Below are 17,870 nucleotides of genomic sequence, written 5' to 3'. Positions count from 1 at the left end.
TGATACTAAGACTGCTCCTATGCCAACTCCTTTGAAATTTGCAGCTCCGTCGAAAAACAATCTCCAACCATCATAGGATTCTGCAATATCTTCTCCTATAAAAGATACCTCTTCATCGGGAAAATTCGTTTTTAGGGGCTCGTATTCTCCGTCTACGAGATTCTCAGCGAGATGGTTCGCCAAGGCTTGCCTTTTGATTGCTTTCAGGGCCACGTAAACAATGTCGAATTCACTTAGAAGGATTTTCCACTTGGAGAGCTTGCTAGTGGGCATGGGCTTCTGGAAGATATACTTCAGAGGGTCCATTCTAGATATGAGATAAGTAGTGTAAGCACAGAAGTAATGCCTCAACTTCTGCGCGACCCAGGTCAGAGCACAACAAGTGCGTTCCAAAAGGGAATACCGAGCCTCGTATGGTGTGAACTTCTTATTGAGATAGTAGATGGCTTGCTCCTTTCTCCCTGTTTCATCATGTTGTCCCAGAACATAACCGAATGCTCCATCCAATACCACAAGGTAAAACAATAGGGGTCTTCCTGGCTCAGGCGGAACCAAGACCGGCAGTGTTGATAGGTATTCCTTGATTCTGTCAAAAGCTTTCTGACAATCATCAGTCCATTTGGTAGCAGCGTCCTTCTTCAACATTTTGAAGATTGGTTCACAAATGACCGTGGATTGAGCTATGAACCGACTGATATAGTTGATTCTTCCTAGGAAATTCATCACGTCCTTCTTGTTCTTTGGTGGTGGCAATTCTTGGATAGCTTTGACCTTTGATGGATCCAATTCTATTCCTCGACGGCTCACGATGAAACCTAATAATTTTCCAGCAGGAACCCCGAATGCACATTTGGCAGGATTCAGTTTTAGATTGTACCTCCTCAGTCTATTGAAGAACTTTCTTAGATCTGCCATGTGATCCCTGGCTTTCTTGGATTTGATGATGACATCATCCACATATACCTTGATCTCCTTGTGTATCATGTCATAAAAGATAGTAGTCATGGCTCTTATATAGGTGGCCCCAACATTCTTCAATCCAAACGACATCATTCTGTAGCAATACATCCCCTACGACATGATGAACGCTGTTTTCTCTGCATCTTCTTCATCCATCCATATCTGATGGTATCCAGAAAAACAATCGACGAACGACTGTAGCTCATGCTTGGCGCAGTTGTTGATCAAGATGTATATATTCGGCAAGGGAAGTCATCCTTGGGACTGGCCCGGTTGAGATCCCGGTAGTCGACGCAGATTCTAACCTTCTCATCTTTCTTTGGTACTGGCACGATGTTGGCTAACCATGTCGGATACTCTACCACCCTGAGAACCTTGGCTTTGACTTGCTTGGTAACCTCTTCTTTGATTTTCAAACTCATATCGGGTTTGAATTTCCTGAGCTTCTGCTTTACCGGTGGGCATGTCGGGTCTGTTGGCAATTTGTGAGATACAATGGATGTGCTGAGACCGGTCATATCATCATATGACCAGGCGAATATGTCTTCATATTCCTTTAGGAACTCCTTGTACTCTTTCTTTTCTGATGGTGGCAGGTGAACGCTGATGCGCGTTTCTTTGACATTCTCTACACCTCCCAAATTAACGACCTCAGTTTCATCCAAGTTAGACTTAGGCCTATTTTCAAAATTCTCAACTCCTCTAACGATCTCTTCCGGTATATCATCCTCTTCTGAGTCCGTATCCGTTTGTTACGTTGTCTCATTGCAAGTCACAATCATTGGTTCATTAGTAATGCTATGTAAAATAAAGTGAATGATAGGAAAATAATAAGAGCGAGATATATAATAAACTGAAATGCTTCGATTAGATTCATAATTGTTTTGAATATTAGAGCTCTTTTCAAAATTAAAGACAATGCGGAAATAAAATCAGCTAGTAAAAAGTAAAAATGTGATTCATGGTGCTTTGGTTTAGCCTTGCTACCCCGAAGCTTTCCGGGCCCTGGTGGTCCTGACCGACCAATTGGTGAGGCGTTCCCCTCGGTTCACAGCTTGTATAGAAGGGCCTTCCTCCCCTTCTTCCTTAAAAATAACATAGTAGTCCACATCATCGTCTTCTAGAAATAGATTCTTCATGGCTGCCAATGCTTCATCTTCCTCTGTCCCATATATAGTATCTGCTGGATGGAAAATCTGCTCTAGACGAGGTATCGGATGCTCCAGTGGATAGTAGGGACCGCGCCATGGTGGTGACCAGTGATTGAACTCCTCCCAAGTGTACTCATACCCCAAACCAAATGTAGTGCCATATTTCTTCAGCTTGACGGGTTTGGCGATTCCTTGGAGATTTTTGCCGAGTCCCTTTCCAGGTTCGTATCCACACCAATTCAGGATACTTTCAATCTTGTTATCCCACCATTTATCTTTTTCTACAGCGTTGACTCTTTCAATGTGGTGATATGTTTCTCCGCTTATTCTCCTTCTGCCTCCAATCATCGGGATGGTCTGGCGACTATATATGGGGTTGCTACCATCGCCATGAATGATCACCTCTTGGTAATTCCATTCGAACTTCACTGCCTGATGCAGGGTCGATGCTACAGCTCCAGCGACATGGATCCATGGTTGTCCCTTTTCTTTGCCGTGCCAGACTGTAAGGCTTTATTGGTGGCCTGTAATGCGTCGAGATTAGTGACCATACCATTCTTGATACCTTCTTTGATCCTCTCCTCCAACTTAATGATGTCGGAGAATTTCTAACCCTCTATCAGCATCAGCCTTTCATAGTATTGCGGATCCTAAGCCCGGACAAATAACATGTTCATCTGTTCTTCCTCTAAGGCTGGCCTGACCTTAGCAGCTTCTGACCTCCAACGAGTAGCATACTCGCGAAAGGTTTCTGTGGGTTTCTTATTTAGATTCTGAATGTAGAACACATCTGGTGCGTTCTTTGTGTTGAACCTGAATCGGTCCATAAAATCGGATGCCATGCTCACCCAACTTGTCCATTTCTTTGAATCTTGGCTGATGTACCAAGATAGGGCATCGCCCTTCAGGCTCCTCATGAACAGCTTCATGCGGATCTTCTCGTCCCTTCCAACTCCTACCAGCTTATCACAATACATTCTTAGATGGACCCTGGGATCACCTGTACCGTCGAACATCTCGAACTTGGGAGGTTTGTACCCCTCCGGGAGTTCAACATCTGGCTGAACACAAAGATCTTCGTAGTTCAACCCCTCAACGCCTTTGCTACCTTCGACACCCTGGACCCAGCTGGTTAGCTTCTTGCGTTCAGTGGTCAAATTCCTGATAAGGGAGTCTTTATCGTCTGAGTCAGATGCACCTGAGATTGGCTGGGTATAGTGGGGTATAGTGTCCACAAAGACAGGAGTATTGTGGAGGTGGTTGTTTGTTGTGTTTTGTGGTTCAGGAATGAGTAGTGGAGTGTTATTGCATGTGTTGTAGGCTTGGGTGTAAGCGGGTTGTACTGGTGGTTGTGGGGTGTTCTATAGAGGTGCGGGGTTCTGGGCGTTAACATCAAGAGCGGCAAGAGTGATTGATAGGCTTGCCAAGTTCCGGACTTGGTCCAATTCCTCCCGGAATTTCAGCAATGTCTGCTCAAGATGAGCAACAGTTCCCTTGGTAATTGGAGTATTTTGAGAAGTCTTCTCAATTTCCTTTCTAGTATTTGTATCTCCCATTTTGCTTTTGTTCCTGTTTCTGATAGGACTTGGAGGAGGAGGAGGTGGAGGGCCCTTGGATCTCGTACTGTATGATAATGGTGCCAGAATGCACGAACTAACCTTTGGGGAGGGGAATAAAAATAAAAGAAAAACAAAAAGGTAAAAAGTTAGTGCGGATTCTGAGGAAGAAAATATTGTGATATTTAAACACGTCGTGCAGGAATATAAGTCGTTTCCTAATTTGGGTGCCTCGTTGTGCCCGAGGTAGGCCTAGCGACAAATTAAATTTGGAGAACTTATAATGCTAAATGCCTCATTTTATTGATAAAAACAAGACGAGTCTTAAAACAACTGAATAATAAAAATATCACCAATGGCCAGTGGCCTTATTACATTATGAAAACAGAAAATAAAAGTCCTACTACTTGGTCCCAGAAGGACCTTCCCCAGATTCGGTATTCTTGCCTCCCTCGTACATCTGCACTAGCTCGCGCAATCCTAACAGTAAGTAGGCTCGGGCCAAATGCCCGCCCGTATTTTCCTCGGCATTCTGGCAGTCTTCGACCCTCTTCAAGAACTTTCCTTCTAATTCTACTAGACCCCGCTCCAGATACCCTAACCGCTTGTTGGCGTTGACATCCATATCCTTCCATTCGTCGATCAGCTTCTGGTGGGCTTCCTGTATTTCCCAGTGCTCATTTTCACACTCTCGAATTCTCTTGCGCAGTTGATTGTACTTAACCCGTGCTTCAGCTTTCTCGTCGATGATTCTGTGTTCGTGAATGAACCTGGGCTGACCCATACCGTTGTGATTATCTTCCAACCACCCCAAATAATACGGTACACACCCGGCATGATACCTGTCTGGCTCAATATATTCTCTCCATAAGATGATCTTGCAATGCCACAGGTTGGCATTTGTGAAGGCTATCACCGTCCTGGAAATCAGCCTTAAAGTGACTCATCTTGTCGACCCTTGGTATGATTTGTTTTCTCCCAGCCTACCTCATGGCCCGGAGGGGAGCGTAGGGATAAGTTCCCTTTAGACCAATGAGTATGAGAAATGGCGCATCTCGGGATCGAACAATGAACTCTTCCGTAGGGAACCACTCAACCATCCACTGTACCTGGTCCTCCTTCAGATTCTCAAATAGCTCTACCCATCCTCCGGCGTCTTCTGGCTGAGCGAACATGTTAGGCATATAGTTCATACGCCTTGGCAGGTGGAAGGCAATGTCATCATCCCACTCTCTGCGCAGGATCTCCTGTCGGTATTCTCCCTTCTAGAGGTGCTCCATGAGCCAGAGTTGAAGTAGTAAATTGCATCCCTCAAAATGACTGGCCCTTCGCTGACAGTTGTCCAGGGCTCGGTATATCTCCGCGATAATCATGGGCACTATACTGAAAGGCTGCCTGCCAATCCCTTCCATCAGAGTCTTAGTTACCATGGCCAGTCTGGTGTGGATCCTAGCCTTCTTCGTAGGGAACACTATCATCCCAGGAAGCAAAACATGAATACGAAGACCCTTCTGTGAATATGCCCCAGTGAGGTGAGGGCAAATTCGTCCGAATAAGTGCGGTATGACTTGCTATGGCCATATCTCTCGCACAGATAGTCGAATGGGATGTACGAGTCTTTCAAACATGTCAAGTCTGGGTTCTTCTTCAGTCCCATCATCTTAAGGAAACCCCTACCCTTACGATTTTCTGGCATAAGCAGACCCGGAGTATCCCAAGGAATACCATTTAAACCTCCTATTTCTTCCAGCAAAGGAGTCATTTCAAGGTCCCCAAAGTGGAACATGGACCTGTCACTATCCCAGAACAGAGTTGCAGCCTCTATGATTTTGTTGTCCGGCTGGATTTCTAGAAGAGAGGGCAGATTCCCTAGGTATTTGTGGACGAGTGTCTGATCACTGGAGTGGAGGTCTTCCCACCAATTTAGCAGCCTTGGATGAATGTTGGTTACCATGCCAAATCTAGGGACGTCGTGCCTCATTTTCTGCAAAACAGAGTGTTAGACCCTTACCCCACCAGACTCGACTATTTAAACCAATAATTAGCATAGCAAGCATTTTGTTCTCCAAATAAATGCACAGAATATGGTGGTGTCCATTTGGGTTTCAAGGAAACCCAGTGGACTTGGGACAAGGCTATCTTAATGAGTCATTATGTGGACAACATAACTGACTCGACTAGGTTTGACCTTGATGCATGCACAATTTAAACAGAGTAAGGTTCCTATTGGGGTATTAGACAGGTACCCTTGAGTGGACAACTCAAGGGGGAAAGGCACGAAACCGTCGACTGCACCGTTGATCGACTGGTTTTACTGCAAATACGCCTTTGCCGAATTTAAAGGGTGATAATATTGGAAGAGCGCAACCACTCATTATAAGCGTTGCTATGGTGTTTGTTTGGCACGAGTGGAATATGATGTTGAAGATGCAGTTTACAAGAATGAAACAAATTGACATGTATTTTCACGTTCATAAGATAAATGATTACAATAATTGCAGTAATTACAACAACATTGAAATAAAGTAGTAAAGGAAAGCAGCTAAAGTAAAGAAAAGACATGAAAAGCCAAGTCAGTTTCGTAGTGAAAGAATGAAAGACAGTAAATAAAGCAATTAATGAGATAATAAAGTCACAAGCAACATGCAATGGTAAAAGCCTAAAGAAAATCCCCAGCAAAGTCGCCATGCTGTCGATGCCCCCTTTTTCTCTAACCGTGGGTCAGAAATCAGGTATACGACATTGGGAGTACAACTCTATTCCCTTTAGAGAATTGAGTTTAGAAGTTGAAGAGTCGCCACCTAATGATAATAGTGCATTAGGACACTTTAAGAAGAGTTTGAGATGAAGAGACCAAAAATTAGGGTAAGGGCTAGAAATTATCCTAAGGGGAAGGTATTAGGCACCCTTCAAGATCCACTAGTGTGGTTCCCAGCCATGTTATAATTGTGACTTTACAAGTAAAAAATCAAGGCTCAAATAAGGATTCACACATAACATTGCGACCAAGTTGAAAATTTTCGAAGGTAAGTGAGAGGGCATAAATTCATGAAAAAGAGATTTGAACAGTTTTATAAGAAGCGATGAAAGCAAATAAAGGGAGGGGAGTCCTAAGTTTATAATTAATATGGATTACTTCAATGCAATACCCAGCGATCACTCCTCAGAAGAGGGGTCGCACGTGATATTAGTGCATCGGTCATCATATCTATATCTACCCTTCCCACCCCGTTAAGGTATTTAAACGCGATCAGTCTCGTTTACTTATTGCATGCTAGTACCCGTCCCAACCAATCAGTCCCGGGGTATCAGGACTTCTAATCCTAAAGGGGAAGGAAAGGGATATAGGCATATATGGAGTTCAAAGGTTAAAATTCTAATTGCAACATACAAAACAAGTAACAAATATAAGGATGAACAAACAAATAGGTAAGGCTCAAGTAAACCCCTTAATCAAACAAACACTTAGTTTAGCATGTCTTGGCACATACTGATTTGGTCTTTAAATTAAACTTAAACAGCGAACGGACTGGTTCAACCCATATGTTTAGATAGAAAGTCTGCATTAGGAAACTTGGATCCAATTGTCAGAAATTAAGGTATTTCAAGCGAGTGATTTAAAGGGTACTGGTTTCAGGGAAAGTAGTCTAATGCAGAGGAGTTTTAAAAAGAAAGTATAGACTGCAGTAAAAATAAAACACAAAAATGGTTATGAAAGAGTTTTAGAGATAGAAATATCTAAGGAAAGGGTAAGTTGCAACTGTTTTAAAAGACAATTTCAGGGTACGAGTAAAACGTTTACGCAGAATGTTTAGAAAGAAACTGTTTCAGAAAAAGATGCCGATTTGAGAGATTTAAAAGCATACCGAGTCAAGAGAGTTTTTGTCAAAGAATTAAGACTTCTAAAATCGTTATTGTATTAAGATGTTAAGGAACAGTTAATAGATCATTATTACTTTAAGCGAATCAGACGAGTTTGATGCTAATCCTATAGGCATGATATATATCTTGATTTTTTAAAACCTGTTATTGAACTTGTAAAAGATGATTGTGTTAATTAACCCTACAGTTTGCCTAATGCATATGCATTCCTTATAGGCATGATCTCTATATGCATTGATTACATGAACGTTAAGTCATATAGGCATGATTTCTATGGGATTTGTAACAGAATGAAGCGTTGACCCTATAGGCATGGTCTCTAGGTGATGTGGAATCAGAAACATTGAACAATTCTATAGGCAGGAAAAATTAAAATCCTAAAGCATGGTTTCTACCCTTACTGATGCAAGAATGTAAAACCCATCCCACACCCTTTTACTATATTCCCCAAATTCTTTATACAAATTATTACAGACCAAAAGAAAGAAAATAAATACATTAATAACTAACAGCTAGATCCGAGCAGCCTAATTCAATCTTAATGTCCAATAACATGTGATTAACCATTTTCGGATTTCCAAAGCCTTCTCTTTATCCAAAGTGTTTCAAAGTTCCAAGGAATCTCAAGGATTCCCGGCATTGCTTACACTTAAGATACCATTTAGAATTACAATATTGTAGTGCGGAATAGCCAGCCCTCAGGCATCCAAGTTCAGTGGGAGCTCAAGGGTCCCAAAGCATGGCTTGCAAGAGAGGGACAGAACTTAGAGCTAGGAGTAAGTTAAAAGTGAAAAGGAATTGGGGAGCCATAACAAATGGTGGTCATACCCAGCCACAGGTGCAGACTGGCACACCCCTGACCATTTATTTGGTCAAACAAGTTAGGAGCAGACCCTTGAGGGTCAAACCTAGGTCTGGATGGTGATTAGGACACCACCAGACTCAGGTTCAGGATCAAACACATAAAGGGGAGAAGGGAGTGGGAATTGATTGATTTAGGAGGTTCAAAGAACCTAGTTCAGAGTCATAGACAGCACTATCAAAGTGCTGTTATGGCTGGAACTATACTCACATACAAAGGGGAAAAGGGAAAGGGATTCACATGAGAAGAGTACATAAAGAGTTGCAGCAACATAAGGAAAGAAAGCATAACAGACTAAGATGTAAACACATGGTGAAAGAGAGAGCATGACAGGCTAGGAAATAAACACATAGTTAAGGGGGCATTATTTAACTAAGAATGACATACCAGTTGCAAGTACTAGAATAGCAGAACAACAAAAGCAAGTAAACAGCCAGAAGTCAGCAGGAGCAAAATCGAATCTTCAGCAAATACTTGAGAGTTCAAAGAGAACTCAAGAATGTTTCAGAAAGTAGAAAGAGAAGAGGAGCAGAGTGCTCAATACCAGAGGTTGAGAAAGTAGTAGTAGAGAAAGTATTGAAAAGTTCGAAGTCTTTCTGTGTATCTCCCTTTTAAGTGCAAAAGGGGTAGCCCCTTTTATAGTGCAGAAGACAAGTGAGAAGAAGGTAAGAAAATGATTTTGAAAGTCAATCACACAGATTTCCCTTCAGCCAAGGGATTGATTTCAAACGGGCATGACAAATAAGGAAAGGATTTTGATTTTAAATCTTTTCTAAGGCAGTATAACAGGGGTAAATACATGGAAATTCATTTAAGGAAATAGTTCAACATTACATGGTTTGGGCTAAATAAGGGAAGGCAATCAATCACAGTCAGTAAAAATCAAGGTTTGAGCCTTGACATGAATGGATCCAACCACGAAAAGGTGAAGAGAAACTTAATTTGAAGAAAATCATTAACAATCAATCATACCCTTTTGAAAAAGGACTCAGAATCAATCACAGGCTGGCCAAAGGCCTTTTGAAAGAAGAGAAAGTCATATAAAAATCATAAAGAGACAAGAGAGAGTTGTTGCAACACTAGCAAAGAAATCAGAGTAGCAAGGAAAGTTAGGTTCATAGACTCAAAGTGAGTCTTTGAAAGAGGGTCAGGGTTCTGAATGGAACCCTAGCCCAAGCACACAGCCAAACTTGTCAAAAAACCTTCAACACTAGGGTTTTCTGACTCAAATCAGATACATAGGCGAAGAACAACAAGTAGAATAGGCTCAATAGCCTCTCTCAGAAACTCATGAGAGAATAAGCAAAGAGGAAAGCAAATTCGAAATACAGGGAATACATTTAGGCAAAGCTTTGTTGCTTAAACAAGTTCAGGAGAGACAAGTAATACAGGTTTAGGAAAATAGTAGAAGAATCATGCTTAAGGCTTTAAACAAAAAATCCAGTGAAGGAAGGCAAGGATCAAAAGCTCAGTAAAAAATACAGTAGAGGGATATGCGAGGGAGACACATAAAGCATGCTTATAGAACCCAGTAGGAGAAAGAACAAAACACAAAAACAGAAGAACATGCGTAATAACGGCAAAACACAAGAACATATGAGAAGACATGCGAGGAAAGAACATAAGACATAAGCGAAAAACTCATAAGAAACATGGCATATACAGATCACACAAAGAAAAGAAGAAGAAGAAGAAGAAGAGACAGAAGTCGTTTTAAGATTTTTGAAAACCCTAAATCGAAACAGACTAGTTTTGAAAAAGAAAAATTGGGGAAAAGTTTTAAAACTTCGAGTATAACACAGATTTACCACAGATATAAGAAAAATAAAAGAAAAAGGAACCTCGAACAGCTTTAGGGTTTCTCAGAAACCCTAGAAACGAGAAGGCTTGGAAAGGGTCTGGTCTCGAACAGGTCTGAGCCATAGCTATGCTTTTTTAAGGCTCGAACACGTCGAAACGGAGCTGGAGAGGCCATAGGACCTCAGATTGTGGAGGATCTAAACGGGCATCGTTGAGGTCGAACCTCGAAATCTCGAACAACCATGATTTAGGGGTGAAGGGAGGTGAGCATAGGCCGTCCATGTCCTGAGAAGCCATGGACTCCGGTGAGATTTGGTCGGAGAAGACGAGGAAGACGGCTAGGGTTTTTTGAGTGTTAGAGAGCATTTGAGAGAAAGGGAGGGTTTGAGGGCGGCGGTCGAAGAGAAATGAGAGATAGGGTTAGGTCGTTCGAAATTGAAAAGGAAAGGAGGGATGAGGGCCGTTGATCAAAATGATCAACGGCCAGGATCTGAAGATACAAACGGACGGTTTAGCTAACGGGTCAGGGGTCAAGTTAAATTGAATTGGGATGGTCCAATTTGGGCTTGAAGTTGGCTGAGATTGAGATGGAATTGTGGTTAAAATTGAAACGAATTGAGGCTAAAATTGAAATAGCCAGTTTTTCCCTTATTATTTTATAAAAATAGTAAAAATATTTTAAAAGCAAATTAAAGGTACTGAGTTAATAAATAATATGTAAACCTTAATTTAAAATATTGGGATCAATTTATATTTAAGAAAAATGCTATTAAACCTTAAAGAGGCTAGCATTGCAATTACATGCAATTTAGTTTTAAAATACCAGATGAATTTGTAAAAATATGAAAAAAAAATCTTGCCAACTATATTTGAGGTAATTATGAGAATAAAGTAAATTATTTTCCAAAATGGCAAGTTTTTGGGGAATAATTATTGGGATTTTATGATGTAAAAATAGGCCATAAATTGATTTAAAAATCATTAAAAATGCCAAAACCCTTTGGGGTGCTTATATATGCACATATATGTCATTTTAAAAATATATAGAGAAAAATTGGGTATCAACAGTTGGTTCTTACTTTTTGACTTGGACTGCAACATCATTTAACATGTGGCAACATCTTGTTGGCTTTAGATTTGACTGGACATGCCATGTCACTTGACACATGGTACAAGTCTGGGCCTTAAGATGAAATGGACTTTGGGCTTGAAAATAATAAAATAAACTAATTTAACTTGTAAAGTCCAAATTAATTATTTAACCTAATTGAATTAATCCAAATTTTGTATGGATTAGACCCAATAAATTTTATATGTCTACAGATGCCCCCTACTTCAAGATTTGTCAAGTATAGGCTTGTCGAAAGTCGAAGACGAGGCTTGAAGTATCCATGGGAAGAACACTTTCTTTCTTGCCCATAAATAAAGGACTTGAATTCTTTGGGCAATCGTGACTCTCCAGTGAAGCCTAAATTGAATTGAAAAAAAAAACTTTGATGCCAAGTGTGTTGTACTTAAACAATACTTTATTAGGAACCTTTATAGAAAAATTATGGTAACCAAAACATGGTTACATTGAACAATTTTTGACAATTCCACCAATGATCCATTTCTTATGACAAAATCATGTAAGACTGATGCATGAAGCTTTCCCCTCGTCCACTTTGACTTGAATTCAAATACATTTCAGAAGTTACCTTCTAATGAATATTTACCATTTAAAACTTTTAAGAATTTCCTATTTTACTTTAAGAAGAATTCTTTTTCCATAAGGAAAGTTCCACCATCATAAACAATCTTTATAAGGGATCTTTGTTTCCATTACCTTGACATATGAGAGTCATGAACATAGGGTTTCTTTCACGCTTAACATGGCTGCTCGTAGTCTGCTTTCACTTCTTTGTTCATTTTTTCTCTAAAACAGAAAGAATATCAGTCATGCCCTTTTTAATTGAAGTACTAGTCAGCCAGCTTTGTGCCCCCACGAAAAAGAATTCATATTTTGCAATAGGAGACTTCAAATCATAAGCCGCTTGCTTCTACCGAAACTGGACTCATAGGACTGAAACATATCAAAATATTAGCACAAATATCCTTTTTCATCAGCTAGAATTAATTTTCAAAGTCGATCTACACGTCTGGCCCGTGTTGAGCTCACAACTTTGCACTCTCGGCAAATGATTCATATCTTGAGATCGAAGAGTTCAAATCACAAGCCGCTTGATTCTACTGATTTTAGACTCAAAGAAATCCAACATATCAAACATTAAGAGCGAAATTCTTTATGTATTGTCTGAAATTAAGTTTTGCAGTTGGCGTACACGTCTATCTTGTTGATCTCACAGCTTTGCGCATCCTGCGCAAAAAAAATTGTATCTCGAGATAGGAGCGTCCAAATCACAAGCCGTTTGTGGCCCTAAAAATTAGACTCCTGGAGGTACAACATATGTAGAAATCACAGTCAGTATGTCCCTAGGTTTTCCCAGATAGTTTGCTGAATCTGGAAGACGAGTTCTGACATGCTGGCTCGAGTTTTCAGCTTTGCGTGGTCTTGCTAAAAAAATGCATATCTCAAGATATGAGCATCTGAACTACGAGCTGTTTACACCATTGGTAAGAAGACTCAATGAAATACAACATCTATAAACGTCGAAGCTCCAGCCTTTTTGACCCAGACGCAACAAATCTTTGATCAATCAAGTGCCGAAATCAAGAGGATTGTTCGGGCAACATACTTCTTTTTTCCTTTTTGTTGTTGCAGGCTCGGAGATGATATACATGGTGAGTTCTCCAATATGCATCCTGAGAAGAAGGGGATGATCACTGCTCCTTTTTGGTAGGTTCATGAAGCGTATGATCCATCAAGATTTGATGGAGAAGTGCACGTCACAATGCTTACCATGGCGAGTTTTTGTTGCAGGCTCGGAGATGATATGCATGGCGAGTTATCCAATATGCATCATGAGAAGAAGGGAATGATCAACACTCCTTTTTTTGTAGGTTCATGAAGCGTATGATCCATTCAGATTTGACGGAGAAGTGCACGTCATAATGCTCACCATCCGCGTTGAAGTGTCGTGTCATTAACTCTGGTACTTGCTGCTGAATCAAAGCTTTGTATCATTGGCACCAATCAATCATATGGGATCAACAGCTTCGTATCACTGGCATCGTGTCTGTAGAAGAAAAAATATCGTGCTATGACACCGATATCCGTTAATCGAGCTGATCGTCTACTCGCACCGTATCTGTAAAAGCGTCATCTTGTTGGCACCGAGGGCTCCAAAATATTTTCTTATTTTTGTAGGTTTTCAAGAGAGTACAACAACAACTTGGTACATCCCTTCTTGCAGCTTGACGAGAGACATTACAGTATTCCTAAGCGAGCTTGATCGATGATCCATATCCCCACTTTGCGACATACGAGCAAGAACATGGTGCATCTCAGCCTTGCGACTTGGCAAGAAAGAGGCTTGGAGCTCGAGCGACCATATTTCATCCTTGGGGGGCTAGTGCTTGTTGAACCTTTGCAAAATTATTAATTCCTTGATGTAGGAGCGATGAAATCTGAAGCTTCTTACTTTTAAAGAATCAAAACTTGAAAAGTTACATCCTTTAAAGAATTCACGGATAAATTCCTCGAGGATTAGTTGGAGTCGACTTTTGAAGCTGGTATACATATATGACATTTTGACTTTACAACACCATATGCTGTCATCAAAACATATATATCTCAAGCTAAGAATGTCCAAATCATGAGTCGTCTATGCCATTGGAAAGAAGACTCAGAGATAATGAAATTCTGAAGATATCATAGAAGAATTCATAGTAGATTGTCCATAGCAACTTTCTGAACTTGACCCATCTGTCCGAGAAATTGATTTTCAGCTTTGCATGTTTTGGTGGAAAAATTCATATCTCGAGTTAGGAGACTCCAAATTGGGATCCGTTTGTGCCATTAGAAAGTATACTCATAGAGATGCAATACACATGAGTTTCATGGAAGAACTTCTTCTGAGCTAGAAACAGAAAATTCTCAAAGTCCACCTAGCTGCAGTAACTTTTAGATTTGTGTAGTTCCGACAACAAAAATCGTATCTTGAGCTAGAAGCCTCCGAATCATAAACGGATTGCGTTGTTGGAAACTAGACATCTAAATCTAAAACATATAAAATGTTTGGGGTAGAACGTCTTCCGGATGGACCACAGTAGTTTTCCAAAGTTGATCTCGTCATTCGTTGAGCTCGCTTCCCATCTCTATGCTCTCTGAGTTGTCCTATGAATGTTGTTGTTTTCTTGAAATTGACTCTACAGTCTTGAATATAGTAACTTTAGATATTGTGCTTTACAAATCTTATCTATTTATTTATTTCTTTTGCAGACTTGCAAAGAAGTTTGTCGAGTCCAGATATCAGTCTGAGATGTCATACAAGATACGGAGTCACCCCTTCACCAATGGTTGCACTTGATTTGTTGACCGTTTTGAAGTTTATCAATGGCGGATCCCGTGGTGATTGAAGGTTGTTCAATAGAGATGACTTATTATATACGGGGAATTGAGGATAGTGTATCAAAATATGGAGACGTCATATGGACTTGGAAGAAGCATTCAAGACGAGTCGGCCACAAAGGCTAGTTTACGGTCATTTTCATGACTTAGGCTTTTGTATAGGAAAATGTCTAATTCCTTTTGTCTCTATATTATGTATCAACTTTTGTACTATTGAAGTAATAAAACATCTTTTATACTTCAAAGCAAATCGTCTCTTTTCCTCATAGATATGTGCCTCTACACTTGGAAGAAATAATGTAATGATCCGATGACGCCAAACTTTTATTTTTTTAAAACTCACGCGACTGAACTTAGAATAAAGCTCTAAGCTACCTATATACCTCAGTAAAGAGGATCAATTCATAACGTAGTTCAGAGGGGTGAGTTCTTTTTTTTATGTCCTAATTTTTTGCCTAGGCCGCCTCTCGCGAGATTTTCAACCTAGCTGACTTATTTTTTCTTCCTAGGCCGCCTCTTTCAAGGTTTTCAACCTAGTAGACTATTTTTTTGGGCCGTACACAGTTTAGACTCATGCAGTCCAGGAGTGTAGCAACGTGCAGTTTAGGCTTATACATCAAGGAGCGTCATAACTTGCAGTTTAGGCTCGTATGTCGAGGAGCGTTGGTGACTTTCATGGGAAGTACTACTTTAGAAAATTTTCATTGATCAGACCAACTCTAAGACCATCCTTATCAATGATTTTGTATGCGCCACTTGAATAGGCTTCTTTCACAACATATAGCCCATCCCATTTTGAGGTAAACTTGTCACCTATGCTTTTATTGAGGATTATGGGTCATCGAACAGCTAGGACTAAGTCTCCCACTTAGAATGATCGTGGCCGCACTTTCTTGTTGAAGGCTCTAGCTAGTCGAGCTTGATAACACTCCAATTTTTTTTGCGCTTCTAATCTTTTCTCATCCAATGCCTCTAACTCTGCTAGGCGAAGTTGAACATTCTTTTCAGATATGAGTCCTTCTTGGATTGCGATCCACAATGATGGAATTTGTTGCTCTAACAGAAGGATTGCTTTCACGCCATATCCCAAAGAGTAAGGAGTTGCTTGTGTAGCAGTTCTGAAGGTTGTCCGGTATGCCCACAAAGCTTCACCAATTTTCTCATGCCATTTGCAACAACTTTCTTCAAAAGGTTACCAAGCGTCTTGTTAAAAGCTTCAGCAAGGCCATTGGCAGGTGCATTATAAATTGAAGACTTATGTTGTTTGAAACTGAACTTTTCGCATAGACTCTTCACAAGCTTGTTGTCAAATGGCATTTCATTATCAGTGATTATGTATCTTGGTATGCTGTACCTAAAAATTATATATGACTTGATAAAATCGACAACGGTTTCCTTTTTCACCTCCTTGAGTGGAACAACTTCAGCCCATTTAGAGAAGTAGTCTATAGCAGCCAATATGTACATCTGTCCCTTTGATGACTTTGGAAGTGGTCCAACAACATCAAGTCCCCATGCATCAAAAGGCCATGAAGCTACAGTTGGGTGAAGAGGCTCTAGAGGTTGGTGGATGTAGTTGGCATAAAATTGACATGCTTGACATCTTTTGGTATGATCCATGCAATCCTTCACCATTGTCACCCAGTAGTAGCCCATACTTTTGATGCAAAAATGGAGCTTGGGACCAGATTGGTGTGCTCCACATGAGCCAGAATGTGCTTCCTCCATCGCTTGGCAGGCTTCTTCTTTGTCAAGACATCGCAAGAATAGTCCTTTAAAAGAGCGGCGAAACAATGTCCCCTTATAGAAGATGAATTGTGGTGCTCTTCGTTTGATGTCTATTCTTTGTCGTGTATCTTCAGGTAACTTTCCATGTTCAAGGTACTCTATCAGTGGTTGCCTCCAATCTTCGTCTTCAATCACTTGAACAGACGTATGATGGATTTCGTTGATTTGAAGATCCAGAAGTCTAGGAATAACCCATCGACGACACACATATACCTTTGTTGACTCATTCTCTCCAAGTGCCATCGTTGTGGCCAAGTTAGCCAAAGCATCAGCCTTGCAATTTTCTTCTCTTGGGACATGGTTTAAGAACACTTGGTCGAATTTTTCAAGTAAACCAGAAGCGTATTCATGGTATGGCAATAGATCTTCCTTCTTTACCTTGTAACTCCCCAAAAGTTTGTTGATGATTAGCTTAGAGTCACCGTAGATCTCCAACTGTAGAATCTTTATTTCTAATGCCATTTTGAGACCGACGATCAAAGCTTGGTACTCTGCGGCATTGTTGGAGCATGTTTCACCTAAAACAAAGGAGAATGGCAAGACTTGTCTTTCTGGAGAGATCAACACCACACTTGCCCCCGCACCGTTACGACATGTAGGTCCATCAAAAAACATTGTCCATGGTGGAAACTCTTCGATGAACAAAACGTCTTCATCTGGAAACTCATCTGAAAGCTCCCATTCCGCCAGAAGAGGGTGATCAGCCAGAAAATTGGCTAGTGCTTGTCCTTTCATAGCTTTTTGAGGTATGTATGTGATCTCATGTTGGTTAAACAATATGGACCATCTTACTAGGTGTCCAGAAAGAACAGGTCGAGTCATCACGAACTTCATGGGATCTGCTCGAGAGATGAGTTTGATGATGTATGCTTCAAAATAATGTCTTAGATTCTTTATCGCATAAAGTAACGCTAAGCATATTTTCTCAATAAGCATATAGTTCCTCTCATCTCCTATCAGAGTTCGGCTAAGGTAGTACAAGGCTTGTTCCTTTCATTCCTCATTCTCTTGAGCAAGTAGTTCTACAAGTGAACGTTCATGTGCCGCGATGTAGAGTATCAACGGCTTCCCAAACATTGGTGCCCCTAACGTAGGTGGATTCAACAAGTAATTTTTTGATGCTTTCAAAAGTATTTTGACATGGCTGATCTCAATGAAAAGGGATATCCTTTCTCAATAGATGATTGAAGGGTTGACACCGTCCGGCTAGATTAGAGATGAACCTCCGGATGAATGCTAAGTTTCCTTGGTGACTTCGAAGCTCTCTCAAGTTCTTTGGCTTGGGCATTTTCTGAATGGCGTCAATCTTTGCAGGATCAACTTCAATTCCACGATGACGCACAATGAAGCCCAGAAACTTT

Source organism: Nicotiana sylvestris, chromosome 6 (assembly GCF_000393655.2).
Source record: "Nicotiana sylvestris chromosome 6, ASM39365v2, whole genome shotgun sequence".
In the NCBI taxonomy this organism is placed as follows: domain Eukaryota; kingdom Viridiplantae; phylum Streptophyta; class Magnoliopsida; order Solanales; family Solanaceae; genus Nicotiana; species Nicotiana sylvestris.
This window is presented reverse-complemented; position numbering follows the sequence as displayed.